The 20,722-nt window shown below is 43.3% G+C and overlaps 1 protein-coding gene and 1 long non-coding RNA gene across 4 annotated transcripts in view; both read right to left on the bottom strand.

Annotated features, from left to right (window-relative positions):
* The window catches only part of hsdl2 (hydroxysteroid dehydrogenase like 2), a 206,458-nt gene that overhangs the window by 29,682 nt on the left and 156,054 nt on the right, over positions 1–20,722 (bottom strand). The gene's annotated exons all lie outside the window — the stretch shown is intronic.
* Positions 13,648–19,914, bottom strand: LOC138756752 (uncharacterized). The gene is made up of 3 exons (XR_011353230.1): positions 19,781–19,914; positions 18,530–18,688; positions 13,648–15,924 (listed from the first exon to the last, which is right to left on the bottom strand). It is a non-coding gene; the product is annotated as an uncharacterized lncRNA (long non-coding RNA).

Genomic DNA, 20,722 nt, shown 5'->3' with positions numbered 1-20,722 from the left:
TGTTCCTGGGCTTTGGCTTGAAGTGAAGGTTGAGCTTGCAGCGAACCAGCCGGTGGTCAGTGTGGCATTCCGCGCTAGGCATGACCCTGGTGTGGAGCACATCTTGTTTGTCACTTTCTCGCACCAGGATGTAGTCCAGGAGGTGCCAGTGTTTGGATCGGGGATGCATCCAGGTGGTCTTAAGGCTGTCCCTCTGCTGAAAAAGGGTGTTTGTAATGACAAGCCGCTGTTCTGCGCAGAGCTCCAACAGGAGGCGCCCATTGTCGTTGCACTTGCCGACGCCATGCTTGCCCAGGATTCCTGGCCAGGTTTCTGAGTCTTTGCCGACACGAGCGTTGAAGTCGCCCAGGATGACAACCTTGTCGGCTGTAGGGGTACGTTGGATGAGGTTGCGCAGGTCGGTGTAGAACTTGTTCTTTTCTGCTGGTTCCGCCTGGAGGGTTGGAGCATAGACACTGATGAGGGTGATGTGACGCTTGTTTTGAAGTGGGAGTCGCATGGACATGATTCGGTCCGAGAGGCCTGTCGGAAGGTTTTCGAGTTTGGAGGCAATGAAGTTCTTGACCATGAAGCCTACACCAGATAGGCGTCGTTCATCCGAAGGCTTGCCAGACCAGTAGAGTGTGTAGCCCGCGCCGCGTTCTTGGAGGCTGCCTACATCTGCCAGGCGGACTTCACTGAGAGCGGCTATGTCGATGTCAAGTCTGAGGAGTTCATGTGCAATGAGGGCAGACCGACGTTCAGGTCGGTGGCTGTCAGGCTTGTCTAGCATGGTTCTGATGTTCCAGCATGCTAGCTTGAGTTTGTGAGCATCTTTTGAGGGGGAGGACGTGGAGGGGGAGGACGTGGAGGGGGAGGACGTGGAGGGGGAGGACGTGGACCTGTCCTCGGGCCTGCGCAAAGGAGCTTTTAGGTGGAGTGCAGTGCGCGCAGTACTGGCCCCACCCTTTACACCCATGGTTCGTGTGCCGTGGCCAAGCAAGCTGGGACGTGGCAGCGAGGTCCTTGGGTCGTAGGTTTTATATCGGAGTCTGGAAGGCTGGCGGCAAAACTCTGCATGCCAAACTGCATGAGTTTTTCAAGCTTTGTTGGGACCAAGGTAAACTGCCTCAGGATCTTCGTGATGCCACCATCATCACCCTGTACAAAAACAAAGGCGAGAAATCAGACTGCTCAAACTACAGGGGAATCACGTTGCTCTCCATTGCAGGCAAAATCTTCGCTAGGATTCTACTAAATAGAATAATACCTAGTGTCGCCGAGAATATTCTCCCAGAATCACAGTGCGGCTTTCGCGCAAACAGAGGAACCACTGACATGGTCTTTGCCCTCAGACAGCTCCAAGAAAAGTGCAGAGAACAAAACAAAGGACTCTACATCACCTTTGTTGACCTCACCAAAGCCTTCGACACCGTGAGCAGGAAAGGGCTTTGGCAAATACTAGAGCGCATCGGATGTCCCCCAAAGTTCCTCAACATGATTATCCAACTGCACGAAAACCAACAAGGTCGGGTCAGATACAGCAATGAGCTCTCTGAACCCTTCTCCATTAACAATGGCGTGAAGCAAGGCTGTGTTCTCGCACCAACCCTCTTTTCAATCTTCTTCAGCATGATGCTGAACCAAGCCATGAAAGACCCCAACAATGAAGACGCTGTTTACATCCGGTACCGCACAGATGGCAGTCTCTTCAATCTGAGGCGCCTGCAAGCTCACACCAAGACACAAGAGAAACTTGTCCGTGAACTACTCTTCGCAGATGATGCCGCTTTAGTTGCCCATTCAGAGCCAGCTCTTCAGCGCTTGACGTCCTGCTTTGCGGAAACTGCCAAAATGTTTGGCCTGGAAGTCAGCCTGAAGAAAACTGAGGTCCTCCATCAGCCAGTTCCCCACCATGACTACCAGCCCCCCCACATCTCCATCGGGCACACAAAACTCAAAACGGTCAACCAGTTTACCTATCTCGGCTGCACCATTTCATCAGATGCAAAGATCGACAATGAGATAGCAAACAGACTCGCCAAGGCAAATAGCGCCTTTGGAAGACTACACAAAAGAGTCTGGAAAAACAACCAACTGAAAAACCTCACAAAGATAAGCGTATACAGAGCCGTTGTCATACCCACACTCCTGTTCGGCTCCGAATCATGGGTCCTCTACCGGCACCACCTACGGCTCCTAGAACGCTTCCACCAGCGTTGTCTCCGCTCCATCCTCAACATCCATTGGAGCGCTCACACCCCTAACGTCGAGGTACTCGAGATGGCAGAGGTCGACAGCATCGAGTCCACGCTGCTGAAGATCCAGCTGCGCTGGATGGGTCACGTCTCCAGAATGGAGGACCATCGCCTTCCCAAGATCGTGTTATATGGCGAGCTCTCCACTGGCCACCGTGACAGAGGTGCACCAAAGAAAAGGTACAAGGACTGCCTAAAGAAATCTCTTGGTGCCTGCCACATTGACCACCGCCAGTGGGCTGATAACGCCTCAAACCGTGCATCTTGGCGCCTCACAGTTTGGCGGGCAGCAGCCTCCTTTGAAGAAGACCGCAGAGCCCACCTCACTGACAAAAGGCAAAGGAGGAAAAACCCAACACCCAACCCCAACCAACCAATTTTCCCTTGCAACCGCTGCAATCGTGTCTGCCTGTCCCGCATCGGACTGGTCAGCCACAAACGAGCCTGCAGCTGACGTGGACTTTTTACCCCCTCCATAAATCTTCGTCCGCGAAGCCAAGACAAAGACTACAGCACCAGCATCCGAGGTTCACATCCAGCACTGTCTGTAAGGAGTTTGTACGTTCTCCCACCAGTGACTTGCATGAGTTTGCTCACAGTACTCTGGTTTCCTCCGACCCTGCAAAAACGAACGAGCTTGGTCAATTAATTGGGTGTAAATAGCCAGGACGTACCATTAAAACCAACAATTAAAACAGTGCAAAGCTGCCAAACCTGGAAATAGATTTAACAGAAAACTCAAAACGGTCAACCAGTTTACCTATCTCGGCTGCACCATTTCATCAGATGCAAGGATCGACAACGAGATAGACAACAGAGTCGCCAAGGCAAATAGCGCCTTTGGAAGACTACACAAAAGAGTCTGGAAGAACAAACAACTGAAAAATCTCACAAAGATAAGCATATACAGAGCCGTTGTCATACCCACACTCCTGTTCGGCTCTGAATCATGGGTCCTCTACCGGCATCACCTACGGCTCCTAGAACGCTTCCACCAGCGTTGTCTCTGCTCCATCCTCAACATTGATTGGAGCGACTTCATCCCTAACATCGAAGTACTCGAGATGGCAGAGGCCGACAGCATCGAATCCACGCTGCTGAAGATCCAACTGTGCTGGGTAAGTCACGTCTCCAGAATGGAGGACCATCGCCTTCCCAAGATCCTGTTATATGGCGAGCTCTCCACTGGCCACCGTGACAGAGGTGCACCAAAGAAGAGGTACAAGGACTGCCTAAAGAAATCTCTTGGTGCCTGCCACATTGACCACCGCCAGTGGGTTGATATCGCCTCAAACCGTGCATCTTGGCGCCTCACAGTTCGGCGGGCAGCAACCTCCTTTGAAGAAGACCGCAGAGCCCACCTCACTGACAAAAGACAAAGGAGGAAAAACCCAACACCCAACCCCAACCCACCAATTTTCCCCTGCAACCGCTGCAACCGTGTCTGCCTGTCCCGCATCGGACTTGTCAGCCACCAACGAGCCTGCAGCTGACGTGGACATTTTACCCCCTCCATAAATCTTCATCCGCGAAGCCAAGCCAAAGAAACAGCAGTGGTAATATGAAAGTAGAATAATTGTAATGCATGCAAATAGAGGTTTTGCCGGCAGCAGCTTGCAAAATGTTGCCACACACCAGCACATTTCTTCAAACTGCTTTCTTAATACATTAGGTTCATCAAACTTTTACAATCTGTGTCCTAACTTCCACCAAACTTCGTTGAATCCTTCCCACTGCCTGCCATTTCCCTTCTAACCAACCTCCATTTTGCTTGCTTCAAGGTCCACCAGTAGAGCAATCCTTCGATTTTTGCCCTTCTTAATCTTTCTTTGGACAAAATAACTTTACTTCATCCATCCTAATATTTCTTCCCATGTCTCAATGATAATTTTACATGAAACTTCTGTGAAATGCCTCGAGACGTTTTATGGTATAGATCAATATTTAATCACGCAGGGTAATGAATACTAGCCATATGATTGACATTGAGGAAGAAAGCTGTTTGGTAAAGGTGACAATCGACTGATCATGTGAGTGAGCACGCACACTGAGGAAATGCTCATGGGGAGGGCAAACAAGGAAGTATACACACAGAATGTTTGGATGCTCAGAAGTACACTGAAATAGGGAAACCAAGGAATGCATCAACATATTCCTAAAGGTAGCACTATATGTGGTTGTTTTTAAGGTATCACGCATGATTTTTGGCCCTATGAGGCATAGAATACAGGAGCAGGAAGATCATACTGAAAGGCAACAATATAATAAATTAAACTCACAGAAATGACGCTGTGTGTTCTTGCTACAATCACAGTGCCTGCAGACTTTTGAGTTTCACCACAATATGTTCAAGTGTCAAGAGGTTGTGAACCACAAATTTTTTGTACCATCAATCCCTTCCTGTAAAGTGATTACATCAGAAAAGGAAGTGATGGCATGAAAGTATCAATCGAGATTACAAGGTTGATGCCAGTGTTAAACACTGGGATATAATGAAGGAGTGACAAGAGCGAACTTGTTTTTTTTAACACAGAGAATGTTGAGTGGAAATTGAATTGAGGCCTGAGATGTTGTTGGGCTGAAGGACTCAGCTGCGACAAAAGGGATAGTCAACAGCATGGATAAAATTAGATGAATGGCCATTCTCTGTGCCATGAATTTCTACAATTGTGTATGGTATTTGTTGAAGATTTCTATCAAGACTACTCCCTTCACCACTGAAAAAAATCCACTTCTTCAAAATTAGCACGTGTTCTACCTGACTGAAATTATTGTGAAATCAAGTAGAATGATTCATAGAGATTCTTCTTAGATTCAGATTCATACACGATTCTTCTTAGGCAGTCCCTTGGGCTGAATGTGATAAAGACTGATCACGTAGGCAAGTGGAGTTAAATTCTGGGATGTTCTATTTCTTCAGTGAGGCTTTGGACATATGTTTGATTTTTTTTTTCCTTTACCTGCTTGGTAAGCTCTTCCTATACAAGCACTTGGAACAGAGCATCTGTTTTTGAGAATCTAGTTTTGGCCGTGCAATCGATATGGTCTGCCCAAATGAGCCAAATAAGTGAAACTAGGGCATCGTTCTGAGGATGTAAGACTCGGGTTGAGCATTGACATTGGCTTGCTTATCCTCCTCATGAATTTGAAAGATTTTGCAGAGACATCTTCAATGGTCTTTTTCTCATGCCTTGAGATGTAGTCCAACTCTCAGGAAGGCAGAATCACAGCAGACCAGGATGAGGTCTTGATCCTCAAATGACCAAAGGCTATAGGCCCTTTCATGCAGTGAGAAAGCCCGACCGTAAAAGAAGAGATTCTCCACCCTTACGTCAGGAGACTTACCTCTATGAATGCGGCGTGGCCGGCTTCAAGGTGCTGACTGCAATCCCTCTCGGGCAGGGGGTTCACATGAATTACAGCTGCTGCAAGTGACTGGCTAGAGGTGGGCCAATGACATTGCAATGATGCCATCAGGCCGTGACCTATCTCCCCTCTCTCTCCCACCCGCTCACCCCTCTCCCTCCATGACCCCCTCAGGGCAGGGATGTCCAGTGGGTCCGTCAGGGCAGGGGTGGCCGGCGGGCACCGTCAGGGCAGGGGCCATCGAGGCAGATGCCGTCACAGCAGGGGCTGCCAGTGGGGGGGCGTCAGGGTGGTCGATGCAGCTGTGACAGCCCCACCAGCCGCTCTGGCACCTCATTGGACCGCTTCGGCTTTTGGGGCTGCTCGTCAGCAGCTCAAAATGTGACAGAGCAATGGCCATCTTCCCTACCCATATTTCCCCATGCAGCTGGAATTGTTCTGGGAAACACAAAGTGGCAAGGGGATTATGGGTAGGGAAGATGGCCATTGTTCTGCCACATATTTATAACGGTTGGTGCTATGGCACCAGTAGCCCCACCTCCATCGGCTCCAGAGGGCACTATAACATGAATGCGGCACAAGAACAGCCTTTTAGGGCTGTTGGATGAAAGGTAAGTTTATAGGCCATTTCAGATACCCCAAAAGTTGGGGTGTAAAGACAGAGAAACTCTGCCAAAACGTATAATTACCTACCTTACCTTTCTGAATGTGCGGAGGCAGTCTCAAAGCCACATAATCCAACCCCTCTCCAAGAGGGATAATTTCTGCAGTGCAGCGCTCCACAGATCGATCTGAATTGGCAGCTGTGCTAGGCAGCTGTTTGGGGGCATGCTGATGATGCCGTCAGCCCACGACCTATCTCCCCACTCACCCCTCTCCCTCCAAGTCAGGGGCAGTGGGGAGTCCTCGGGGCAGCGGGGACCATCAGGGAGTGGCCGGTGTGGGCTGGGACAGCCACACCCGGCCGCTTTAGCCTTCAAGGCCACTCTCTGTGGCTCAAAACGTGGCAGAGCAATGGCCGTCTTCCCTACCCATAATCCCCCATGCAGCTGAAACTGTTCTGGGAACCATAGAGCAGTTTTAGTTCCATGGGGGATTATGGGTAGGGAAGATGGCTATTGCTCTGTCGCGTATTGATGATGGGTAGCACTACAGCACTAGTCGGCCCACCTCCACAGGGATCCGGAGGGCACTATGAGGCGCCTCTCCTTTGAATGGAATGCTGGAGCAGCCTTTTTGGGCTGCAGTCTGAATGGTAAGTTCCAGATTTTTTATCTTCCCCGTAGCCGGTCTTCAGGCAGAGGCCTGAACTGAAATGGCCATATGTTTTCCCTCCATGCTTACAGCTGGCCTCCATTTGAAGACCTGGCATGAAAGAGCTTCTCCTTCCACCACCAAAATGACACCTCATTGTAAAATCTGAAGTGGAACAATCCACTTAAAAAGGTACTTGTTTTTCGAGTTAGGTGGAAGATTTTACAATGACCTGACAAGCACCTTCAGCAAATAATTGAATCACATAATTAGATTAAATGTTTTTTTTATCTGTGGTGTCAGCAGTAAATGAGTGGCAAGAGAATTCATGAGTATTATCGCCTCTTCAGGGCTTTCTTCTGCAACTGCCTGCAAATTGCTTGTTGCTGTAGAACAAGTAAGACTCAACCTGTCCAAATGATACTGAACCGAAAGAAGATCTACTTTCAGCTTTTAGATAAGATCATACACTTAAGTACAATGTACATGTGAACCAAAATTCTTACATTTTGCAGCCAAATGGATACTTATTTAAAAAAAACACAATTATACTTTAATTGACCCCAGTAAGAAAAGAAATAATAAACATGAAAGACATATAATAAATATTTGAGTTACAGTTTGTGCAAGAAAAGTATTCAGTAAATGAAAGAGTGCATTATTGCAGACAGCCTTTTGCTGGTCCTGGAGTAATTTATGATTAGGAAGTAAAGAAAGGTTAGGGTTAGAATCTGATAGCTTTTGGGGGAAAAAAATTAAATGTTCTTGGACCTCAAGGTGCTGGACTTCATACTTCTCTACCTTCTTCCCAAAGATAGCAATAAGAGGTTGTGAAAAGGGTGATGGGAGTCCCTCATGATGTTGGTTACCTTCTTGAGATAGCGGCTCACATAGATAGCTCAATGGATGTGATGGCTGTGGCTTTGTTTGCTACCTTCTGCATTCCTGAGCATTTGAATTACCAACCTGGGCTGCGATACAACCTGTCAGCATCCTTTCCACGGTGCATCTGTAGAAGTTTGATAGATATAAGATATTCTCCTCAGGCCTCTTAAGGCCTTTTTATAGTGGTAAAAAAGCAGATGTTCTCCGCCTTCATATCGCTGCACCTACCATTATAAAAACGCCAACGGTGAATGCTGGATGTGGGCTCCGATCCTTCCAGGGGGGTAGTCCCAGAGGTGGAGCGAGTCACATCGTCTTGTTCCATAAAGGCAATGCTGCTGAATGCGGCTGCTTAGGGCCGGGCTGATGATATTGCGATGTCATTGTCAGCCTGCAACCCAGGAGCCACCATCAGGGCTCCCACGGTGATTGGTGCTGGGGTTAGGGCACCCTCCTGCCACCTGTAAATGTCCTCTTCCCATTCCCCCTCCACCTCTCGCTCCTTCACTGAGCCAGGCTGGTGGGAGGCAGACAAGGGCACAGCAGAAGCTGGTGGTGTGAGCCACTTTTTGTTTTAATGGGGAATCAATGGCCATCTTTGTTACCCAAAATACTCTACACAGCTGGAACCACTCTCCGCTGCGTGGGAGATTATGGGTAATGAAGTCAGCCGTTCTTCGGCAGATAGGTTAGACCGAACGCTGAATGCCCTCAGCTCCGGAGAACGGCTCCCAATGCTGCTCTCCAATAAAAGCAATGCTGGAACAACCTTATAGGCCTCCTCCATAAAAGGTAAGTCTGTCCTTTTTTTTCCTCGTTCAGTTGGCTGCAACGCTACATCGCTCCATACAAAAAGGGTTTAGACAGTCAAAGCATTGGTGTGCGATCTCGATGTGCTAGCTCCAGGAGAGGCCCTCTGATATATGGACTTCCACCAAGTTAACCCTCTCTACCAATGTCCCATCAATGCAGACAGATGCATGGTCCTTCAGCCTCCATTTCCTAAATTCCACAACAAGCTCATGGGTCTTATTGACACTGAGTTGGCATCACCCAACCAGATTCTCGATCTCTACCCTGTTCTCTGACTCATTATTTTCCGTTATTTGGCCAACAACAGTGCTGTTGACAGCAAATTTATTATGTTGGAGCTGAACTTAGCTACACAATCATGAGTGCATAGGGCAGAACTGATATCTTAATTAGAGAGGAAAAAAACTGCATTATATTACATCTTTCACATCTTGACATTCTAAGGCACTTGGTATTAAGGGATTCAACGGATAGGCAGTTAGGACACAAAATAGATATTGGAGTTAAAAGATCACCTCTGATCGTTTTGAATGGCTGGGCAGGCACATGGAGTCAAATGCTTATTCCTAATTCTATAACAAACATGTTGACAGTTTAATGTAATGAAGTACAGAAGTAGTGAAATCCAGTGAAAGAACCTCTCAAAACAGCTAAATTCTGAATATGAACCTGTCCTCAGTTAAGTTGTTCCATCGTCCATCATCTTTCCTCATTAATCAGTCGCCAAAGTCACTGAAACATAATCCACAATTCAATTCTTGTGTGTGGTTCCTACAAACCCACACCCTACCTCATCTCCCCTTATCATGATAATTTTCTATTCCTTTTTCTCTTCTTTACTAATCTGGCTTGCTTTTAATATCCATCTTTGTTAATTTTCTCATTCTTATATATGTCATGGCAAGTTCAGACCACTGGTAATGTGAGAAAAGGAGAATCAATAATGATCAGTAAGGTTTTATTTTCATTTAGAAATACTGATCAGTAACAGGCCTTTCTGGCCTATGAGCCCACATCGCTCAAGTTCTTAATGACAGTGATACCATTCAAACAAAATGAAAGTAGCTTCTTAGCTCTTTCATTTCATGGTATTTTGATGCCCTGTTGAGCACACAATTTATGTGATAGAATCTAGGAAAATAATGAAACTATTATGACTTACCCATCTTTGAAAAGACTATAAATTAAGCCTATCTTTCGCCCTGCCCCCATCCTTCTCCCATTGCTCTTGATATTTTCTCCATCACTGATTATCCAAATTCCATTCACCATTTCACACAAATTTCAGCATGAAGCAAAGTGCTGCAGGATCAAGCAGCAGCACCTGAGAGGGGAAAGAGGTGCGACTTGAAATGTCGACCATCCCTTTGCCTCCACAGATGCTACGTGAACCACTGAATTCCTCTGGCAGGTTGTTTCTTTTGGTCCAGATTCCAGAATCTGCAGCATCTTGTGTCTCCTCAGAAACCAAAAATGCTGGAAACTCTCAGTGGAGGCAGAGACAGTTTGTGTTCAGAGACTAGCCGGGCTTGCTGGGTATTACAAGCATTTTCTATTTTTATTTCAAATTTCCAGCATCAACAATGTATCTCCCTTCAGGATCAAGATGAACTGTCTGCTTCAAACTGCATTCCAACGATAATTGGCTGACTTGTACAAAGAGAAACTCAGACAGGGTAAATGCTCACTCTTAATCAAGAGAGACACACGTTCCATCCCATTATCTTTAGTCCTAATTCATTTGATCACTTTGTCCCCAGACCGCCATTTAATGAATGGCAACAGAGATTTTGCAGAAGTACACCCTCTCAGATTAATTCTAACATCACCAAACTTTTTTGATAAGGATTCAGTGACAATAAAACAGAAGTTAACCTTTTTTTTAAGCCATACAAAAATCTGGACCATCTTAACACATTGAGCATGGATCAAGAGTTGAGAACAAGGATTTAATCACATACTTCCAAAGTAGCAATCTAGAGGAGTCACGTGATGGCGTAGTGGCCGGTAGGAGAATACCAAGCCTCTCCAGAAAAGAAGAAATAAAGTGAAAAGACAAAGTTCAAGAAATACAAAGCATAACAAATAAAAGATAAAGTTGTGGAGAAAAGAAAGAAAATGGCACCCAAGGAAAAAGTAAAAACAACGGGAAAAAAAGCAGAAAAGACGCTGGAAGAGAAAGGAGAAGGCCTTACCTGCATGAATAAACAGGGAGCCGTCGTGGAGAAAAGAGCCCGCTCCCCAGGCTTGGTGACAACCCCGCAGAGTTGCGACCTCCCAACCGCTGGACTGCAAAAATGGCTCTCTGAGCCAAACAAAAGCACGCAACGGCGCATGCACGAGGAGTCGTGCATACGCAGTGCGCTCACTAAGGAAAAAGAGAACACCGACAGGAGGGGGGGCCCAGCTGAGGAGCGAGCAAACACAGCGCAGCCAGCTGAGGGATGCCCAACACCAGGGCTCTCAGCTGGAAGAAGAGGAAAATGACAGGAAAGGGAGTGATAGGAAAGAAGAACAGCAGGAGGCCCAACAGATGACTAGCCCAGAAGAATAATACCAACAGGAAGAAGCCAAGCAAGAAGAAGCCCAGAAAAGTGAGACAAGCAACTCAACAAGAAAGTCAGAAGAGACACAGATACAAAGGAAGAGAAGTAGAAGAGACAAACACAGGTGCAGACACAGAAGAAGAGGAAGAAGAAAACCAAGCTCTGCACAAAGAAACAGAAGGTAAAATAGATGGACAGTACTTAGATTTTAAAAAAATTCAAGAACAAATGAGAGCATTAAAAGAATGGTTGACATTAAAATTTAGTGAAATGAAAAGAAAAATGAAAAGTACGGAAGAAAAAGTGAGTAGAATAAAGCTGATCATGACAGAAATAGAGAAATGATTAGAAAATGTGGAAGAACAAGAAACGGCTGTAGATATGGAAGTGAATGACTTAAGAAGAAAATTGAAAGAAAGTGACAAAAAAGTTAAAGAGCCACAAGAGGTGTTAGCTCAGAAGATGGGTATAATGGAAAACTATAGGAGATGAAACAACGTAAAGATAGTGGGCCTAAAGGAAGATGAAGAAGGCACAAATATGAAAGAATTTATAAAAGAATGGATCCCAAAGGTCCTGGGAATGCCAGAAATAGAAAGGGCACACAGAACACTAGCCCTGAAACCACAGACATAGCAAAAACCAAGATCCGTTTTAGTAAAATTTCTGAGATACATGACAAGAGAAAATATACTGGAGAGGGCAAGGAATAAAATTACAGAAGACAAAAAACCATTGGAATACAAGGGTGAAAAAATATTTTTTTACCCAGACATAAGTTTTGAACTCTTAAAGAAGTTTAATACAGCAAAATCAATCCTACGGAAAAAAGGTTACAAATTTATGTTAAGATGTTCAGCTGTGCTTAAAATATTTATCCCGGGGGAGCAAAAAACAGACTGTTCTCAGATCCGGAGGAAGCATTTGCAGAATGCCTGCAGGACAGAAGGAGAGATGAATAGATGTAACAAGAACAATGACAAAATACATATAAAGATGTAAAAATAATGTATAAGTAAGAACTAAAGAAGAGAAAGAAAAGGGAAGAAAGGAAGTAAGGGGGGGGGAAAGAGGATGAGTTTGTTATATGTGAAGATAAAAGTATTTTCTGGAGGGGTTTGGGTGGAGGAATAACAGTCACTGCAAAATCAGTTGACGCATGCGAGCGGGTTCGCAATCCAAATGGAGAGGGGAGTTGCGGTTGTCCGGCAAAATAACAATCTACAAAAGTTTCAAATCCATCTGTGTTTTCACTTGTCCCCATCTATCCGGTATCATCCAACCCATCAATACTCTCTGCTCCCCATACTCTTGCCCTGCTGACCCGATCTTCATTGCTCCACCACTGCTGGCTATGCTATCATCTGCCTTGACCTGAGGAAGCTTCTGTCAAATAACCTTTAAAGTGTTTTTTTTAAAAAGGAGAAAAAAATTATTGTTAAATCCCCATCTAACCTACCCAAATTAACACAAATAAAATATAAAAAAGCTGGGCAGCCTAAATTGAGAGTTCACTACAACAGATCAATACAAACTATTCATCTGGTCCTTGCCAATAAAGATAACAGAAATCCAAAACAGTCTGGAAGTTAAAGTCATTATACAGATTAACTTATGCGAAAATAGTTTATAAAAGGAAGCCAAGTCTCTTCAAACTTAACAGGGGGATCAAAAGTGCAACTTCTAATTTTTTCTAAACTTAAACATGACATAACTTGAGAGAATTATTGCATCAAAGTAAGTGAATTAGGATCTTTCCATTTAAATAAAATGGCTCTTCTGGCCAACAATGTAGTAAAGGCTACAACCCGATTCAGTGTTAAGCAAGAAAGTCTACAAATGCTGGGGTCAAGAGCAATATACAAATATGATGGAGAAACTCAGCGTCACACAGCAACTGTAGGAAGTAAAGGCACTTTCGATACTTTCTAAGGATGCTGTGTGATGTACTGAGTTTCTCAAGTACAATAGTACTTCGCAACCTTCAAAGTGTTTCATCAAATATTTTATATCTCCTCATTTGGTGCGTTTCAAAGCTCTTGGCCAATGTCTTTGGATGTTAACTTGCCTGGAGGTTCTGTATAAATAAAAGCTGTGATAAAAATTGCAAATGGTGAGATCTACATCAGTCCACAAGGTGGTGCACTGCTCTACATTACACAATTGTGTGCCTGCATTCATGAAACTGAAGCTGCAGGCAACTAAACTAACCAGTTATGAAATTGGTAATGTTCAGCTCTGGGCACCATACCTTGAAAAAAATATATTAGCCTTAACAGAATGTCATAAAGAGATTTCACAAACTGGGGTTGCATTTCCTGAAGGTTAATGAATGCCGGGATTTCATTTTTTAAGACATTAAAGGGAAATCATTGGTTAAACAGAGAAATTATTTTTTTATTTTTTTTTTTATTTTTCACACTATGAACCATATTGACCAAAATACACATAAACATTTCCCTCTTGAATATACAGTGTCATTTTCTCCCCTTTTTCCCCCCTCCCTTCCCTCCCTCCTTCCGACCCCCCCTCCCCACCCACTAAACGTTCAAAATATACAATACATTAAACCCATTAAACAATGTCATCACACAAATGAAAATAAGAAAATTGTGTCATCTACTTTTACACACTGGGTCAGTTCATTTCGTCTTCTTCTCCTTCTGTCATTTTAGGAGGTGGAGGTCTGCGGTAGAACCTCTCTGTTGTGTTCCATGTACGGTTCCCAAATTTGTTTGAATACTGTGATGTTATTTCTTAAATTATATGTTATTTTTTCCAATGGAATACATTTATTTATTTCTACGTACCATTGCTGTATTCTCAGGCTATCTTCTGATTTCCATGTTGACATTATAAATTTTTTTGCTACAGCTAAGGCTATCATAATAAATCTTTTTTGGGCTTCATCCAAATCGAGGCCAAGTTCTTTACTTCTTATATTACTTAGAAGAAAGATCTCTGGATTTTTTGGTATGTTTTTTTTTGTGATTTTATTTAATACCTAATTTAGATCTTCCCAAAACTTTTCCACTTTCTCACATGCCCAAATTGCAAGTACTGTTGTTCCCGTTTCCTTCTGACAGCTAAAACATCTGTCTGATACTGTTGGGTCCCATTTACTTAACTAACAGAGAGAAATTCTTTATGTCTTTTGAGAAATCTATTCTGGAGAAGCAGTCCAAAAATTTGAGGGAGGCCTTTTAGGGATTACACTGGAAAATACATCTAAAAAGACATCTACATCAGAGGACACTGGAAGTTAAGAATTCTTTTTTGCAGATACCAAAGTCAATGATTAACGAAGTCTGTGATTGATATCTCTTAACCAGGAGTATTAAAGGTTATGGGGTAGAGGAAGCTAAACATTTAGGCCAAAGATCAACCATTTTCTCGAGGGTTGAATAACGTACTATTTCTATTATCATTCTCAAAAGGTCAATGAAGAATAGAAGTTAAAAAAACAATGCTGGAGGAACTCAGCAGGTCAAACAGTGTCCTTTTATACAGCAAAGATAAATATGCATAACCAATGTTTCAGGCTTGAGCCCTTCATCAAGGTATGAAAAAATTCCTTCAGCATTCGATAAGTAACTTGCATTAGTTCCCCCCTTCCTTTTACATTCCTTGCTGAAGGGCTTAGGCCCGAAACATTGGTTATGCATCTTTGCTATACAAAGGACACTGTTTAACCTGCTGAGTTTCTCCAGCCTTGGGTTTTTACTTCAACCACTGTGTCTGCAGACTTTCGTGTTTTACTTCAAAAATAGAAGTCCTGATTTTCATGAAGCATTCCAGTACCTTAATCATAAAAGGTTGACTAGGTAAGCTTGCATACATTAGGATTTTATGGCAGTTTAAAAAAAAATACAAGTACCTTTTTGAACAATTACAAATTAGTTCTGAGTGAAAAAAAATGTTGATTTTGTCTGGCGCAGGGAATTATTTCAAGAGAGACAACCCCCTAAAACCCAAGGTCACACAAGGTTAATTAACTTAAGTAATCTACAGGAATATAACACAATTTCCTGAAAACTTTGTTCCTTTAGTTACCACTTGATCTTGTTTATTCCATACTTATGGGAGGAAATATCTGTTTTTGTTGGATTGTGATAGAGGTTAACAGAACTTTTTCAAGGCATAAAGGATGTGCCTAATGAGGGAGGGAGGGAGTGGACCAGACTTCACAGATCTTACAATAATGATGGGTGATCTAACTTGAACATTTAACATTAAGGAGTTTGACTGTGTAGATCCTAAGAGGTTGATTCCTTGTGTTCAGTCTGGCACTAGAGATTTCGTCCTCAGAATAAGGGGTTAACCATTTGGCACTGAAATGAGGAAAAATTTCTTAACTTGTTAATCACTGAAATTTTTTTATCCCAAAAGGGGGCTGGTGCTCAACCTGTAAGCATGTTCAAAACGGATTAATCAAGTTGAATGCCAAATGAAGAAAATGGGGAACTGGTGTTGAGATGGAAGTCATTTATTGAATGCTGCAGGAAATTTTAAGGATTGCATCTTCCTTAAAGTATGAAGTTTTGCACAAAGTTATGAAATGTTTCATGATGATCAATAGTAGTACTCAAACTGGAATGATAAGGGCAGCAACTGTACAATGATACGACATAATAATGAGCTTCCACCTGTATCATGTACTGTCTCAATTTGGGAATATTTCAACATTTGTTCATCTTGTTCAAAAACTGTGCATCCTTGACCTCATAGTCCTGTGGAAGCACTGAGTTCAGTGGTTCAATATCAATGAGAAAGGTCACAGGAGTGAGAAAGATCAGCTAGTTGAGTGGTGTCACAAGAGCAACCTTAAAGGTTAAAAAAAGAAAGGTAAAGGTGCCGTTATTGACATGTAATACCACACTTAGAATGTAACATACATGAAATACTTTAACTTTTGTCTACCATAAGGGAGATAGAGAGTCACCACTTTGTCCAGCACCCCTCACAGAAATCTGCAGTACCTGGTGTTCCCAGACTGTCTCCCCTCCAAGTACTGACCAGTCCTGAGCCAGCTTAGCTTCCGAGATCAGACTGCCTAGGAACACCAGGTGCCACAGAGCTGTACTCAACGCTAGCCAAACTAAGGAACTGATTGTGAACTTCAGGAGGGGTAAATCAGGAGAACACAAACCAGTCCTCATTAAGGAGTCAGCAGTGGTGAGGGTAAGGAACATCAAATTCCTAGGTGTCAGCATCTATAAAGATCGGTCCTGGGGCCTCCTTGTCAATGCAATCACGAGGAAGGCTTGTGTTGTGCGTGGAGGAAATGTGGCCCTCTGCCTGACTGGAATGTGTGAACTCCGCCATCTGGAACTTATTTGGAAGTCGCATCACCTGTCAATCAAGGTTGAGCTCCGGCCACTAATTACATCACCTGTCAGTCAAGGTTGGGCTCCGGCCACAAATTAGTGCACATCTTGCTGTCGGCTAATTCAAATCACGAGGCATCACTATTGGCTAGACACACAAATTAGCAATCTATTTTACACCAGGACAGAGCACATTTCTCTCTCTGCCTCGTGGGTGATAGCCCCGCCGCTCCATGCCAGGTCGCTACTGTGGACATTGCTTGGCAGGGTGGTGGGCAGGGGCGCAGTGTTAAATTTTAGGTGCTAGAGCTGACAAAAAGCCTGAACTTTCCTATATCCTCTCTATTTATGTCACATCCAATTTATGTACCTGCTCATTACATTAATGGGGCAAGGAAGTCACCCGGTACATGAGCAGATACACGAATTAGGTGTAACATATATAGAGAGAGAGGATACTATATTATAGGGCTTCTTATAATGTCAAGCACTAAACCAAGATGAAAGAAATATATGAATTCCAGAGACAAGATTATAGCCTATCACGACATTTCAGTGTAGAACTGGTACAATAGAACATATCATGCCTAATTTAATAATATGACAAAGTATTGCACGGTGGCACTCACTAATTATCTTCAGAGGTCTGGTAGATTAATTCCAATGAGGAAAGGATTGTCTAATCCCCAAAATGAAAGCAGCCTCTATCCTCAAGGACCCTCATCATCCAGGCCATGCCCTTGTCACATTGCTTCCATCAGGAAGGAGATATAGGAGCCTGAAGACCAACTCTCAGCTGTACAAAAATAGATTCTTCCCCTCTGCCATCAAATTTCTGAATGGACCATGAACCACAGACAACCAATTTCAATTCTAATTCTGATTCTTAAGTTTCTGGGAGTCCATATATCAGAAGTCCTCTCCTCGAGCCAGCATAACAAGGCAACCATGAAGATAGCACACCAATGCCTTGATTTTCAAAGAAGTCTGAGGAGTTTGGCATGTCATTGAATAGGCTACAAAATTTGTACCGGTGGACTGTCGAATGTATATTGACAAGTAGCAGCATAGACTGGTTTTGGACTGCGATTGCCCAGGAATGTAGAAGGATTTCAGAAGGTGAAATACATCGAGAGGTCCCCCAGGTTCTGACCTCCCACCCACTGAATACATCTACATGAAGCACTGCCTCAAGAAGGCAGCCAACGTCATAAAGGACCCCCTATCACCCTGGTCATAACCTCTTCTCACTGCCACCTTAGGCAGTAGTTACCTCGAGGTTTGAGAACAGTTTATTTCCAACAGCTATCGGGGTCTTGAAACTCCTCTTCTTATGAATGAAGGATTGATCTGAGACCACAAAAGGTTTCCCTGCATTATTGCAGTTTTTTAGTTTATGTTTCTTTTTCAAAGTACCTGTTGGCTGTACCAAAAATATGCTGCATATTTACTTTGTACAGTGATCATGATAATAAACTCATTATTATCAAATTCTTCATGCATCTCCTCAAAAAGGGAACTGAGACTCTTGCAAATATTGTCAAACTCCATTCTCCCTTTTCTCTCCAAAGTCCTTGGCTTTAAATTATGATAACCTCTACAAAATCTTCTCTGCACCTTTATCTCAATGTGCTTGTTGAAGTCATTGTTTCAATCCACTTGTTTCACTAAGCATTTGGTTGCCTACTGTTATATCTCTGTAAAGCTTTGCATCAAACCTGAATGAATACCAGTCATGTGACTTCAGGTATTTTACTTAAGATGCCATCCTCACTTTCCCACTTTGTGGCATAGTTATTTCAGGTTATCAGCTTCATCACATATCTTAAAAAGTTATTAAACTTGTTTGGAAGTCCTCGTACAGTATTGGATGCAACTTTGCTCAAATGCACTGGAACAAAGGGAGGTGGAATGAATTGAGCTGAAATGTACTTTAAGGAAAACCTTTTGTAAAAAGCCGTTTGTTGTTTTGCCATAATGACATTCAATTTTTCATTCCACTGGATATCAATCATTACAGAAACATTCTTGAAGCACCAGTACAGATGTTCTGGACCTAATATTGTCACAATACACCAGCACAGACATCAAACTGACTTACTGTCTCTCACAATCATCTTCCAGGTTTGGAAATGAACCTGAACATTTTGCCTGTAATCATCCAGTAAAACTTCTTGTTTTGGAGCCATTCCAGCTCCATGATCAGATTTTTTACATTTTGTGGAATTGTTAGTTCCATGGATCTTCCAGAACCCAAACCCTTTCAAAGAAAGAAAATATCAATGAGTGAGTTTCATAGCACGGAGTCGATAAGACTGTTATAGATACACTACTGATCTTAATAGATGTTCCCCACATTCACCATATTCTTTAATATCTTGCATACCAGGATCATTCAGTTAAATCTACAGTCTCCCTTCTGAGGCATCGACTCTCTCTGAAAGCATGATGACCAGTGCTGCTCACTCCATCCATGGGCCTATGACAGCTTACATAGCTGGAGAATAACTTATCAGAGTTTTAGGCCAGAATTTCATGAACCTTTTCAATCATTTCTCCACCTGTCCATAAAAATTATGGATATTTCAGCATGTGCTAGGAACCAGATCACAGTAATTTAAGTCCGGAGATCCAGAACACTACACAAGGAGCAAGTACAACATGAGGAAAGACATTTCCCATGTGAAGTGGAGATACAGGATGAAAATGGAAACAAGGGACACCTGACAGCTGTGGCAGGGCCTAAATGACATAACCTGATACAAAACCAAATCCGGTGAAATGGGAGACAGCAAAGCTTCACTCCCAGATGACCTTAATGTCTTCTATGCCTGATTTTACCACCAGAACAAGGAATAATTACTGCGTACCCCCATGTCCCCTGATGATCCTCTACTGTCAGTATCTGAAGGTGACTTGCGGGCTGTCATCGGGAGAGTGAATCCAAGAAAAGCATCTGGTCTGGACAGAGTACTGAAAACCTGTGCTGACCAACTGGCTGATGTATTCATGGATATCTTCAACATCTCACTCTGACAGTGTGTGGTACCCAACTATTTCAAACAGGCCTCGATCATACTGATACCAAAGACGAGTGTGGTACCAACGAGTAGCACTCCTATCCACAGTGATGAAGAGTTTTGAGAGGCTGGTGCTGAAGCATATCAGCTTCTGCCTGAGTGCAGATGTGGATCCATCCTAATTTGCCTAACACAGCAATGTCTATGACAAATGCCATCTCACTGGCTCTGCACAAAACCCTGGAACACCTGGATAGCAAAGATGCATACATCAGGATGCTCTTTAATGATTACAGTTCGGTATTCAGAACAATCATCCCCTCAAAACTGACCAGCAATCTTCAATAATTGAATCATGGATTTCCTCATTGCCAGACCTCAATCAATGTCGAGTGGCAAGAACATCTCCACAATCTCCATCATTACCGGAGCATTGCAGGGCTGCATACTTAGCCCCCTGCTTTACTTGTTTTACACCTATGACTGAGTAGCTCATTATGACAACACTATTTACAAATTTGCTGACAATACCACAGTAGTGGGGTGTATAAGAAGCATATGAAAGGGAGATTGAAAACTTGGCAAATGGTGCACTAACAACAAGCTCTCACTCAATGTAACCAAAACTAAGGAGCTGATTGTGGATTTTGGGAAGGGAAAACACGAGGTATATGATCCAGTGATCAGTGAGGGAATCAGAGGTGGAGAGGGTGAGCAAATGTAAATTCTTGGGAATCTGTGACAGAAATGTGTTAATATTAATCTTTAGTTATAAAATATATTTTTTTAGTAAATTTATTTTGTGGGTTTGGACACAGGGACACACAGACACACACAATTACACTCAGAAAGAAAAGCCATTTTCAGAGTCGCAAAGTCTGTTAAGCAACCCCAATAAAACTGGAGGTGTTGGTACATTGAAATATCTCAGACAATGAGATTACTCAAGGAGGACATCTAAATAAGCAAAAGGCTCTTTGCTTGTCTACCTTTGTTGTTAGAATTGAAACTCATATGGCAGCTGTGTATATAAGGAAGTCATTTGCTGGTTGGTCAGCAGACATTTCGGAGTCATATCCATTCATAAACATTTGAAATTTAAACTTCAAAGACATCAATGATGTCATGTCACATGATTAAAGACATTTTCAGAGAACATATTACTGAAAACAGAGGCATTTTGAGACCATCCTTTAAGTCACAGAGGATTGAAGATACAGTAACCAGAAAGGTATTATTACATGTTACTTCTGGTCAAAGAAGAACACAGAATA

This window comes from Narcine bancroftii, chromosome 1 (genome assembly GCF_036971445.1).
Source record: "Narcine bancroftii isolate sNarBan1 chromosome 1, sNarBan1.hap1, whole genome shotgun sequence".
Taxonomy (NCBI): domain Eukaryota; kingdom Metazoa; phylum Chordata; class Chondrichthyes; order Torpediniformes; family Narcinidae; genus Narcine; species Narcine bancroftii.
Note: the sequence above shows the minus strand (reverse complement) of the source record. Positions and strands in the feature narration are given on the sequence as shown.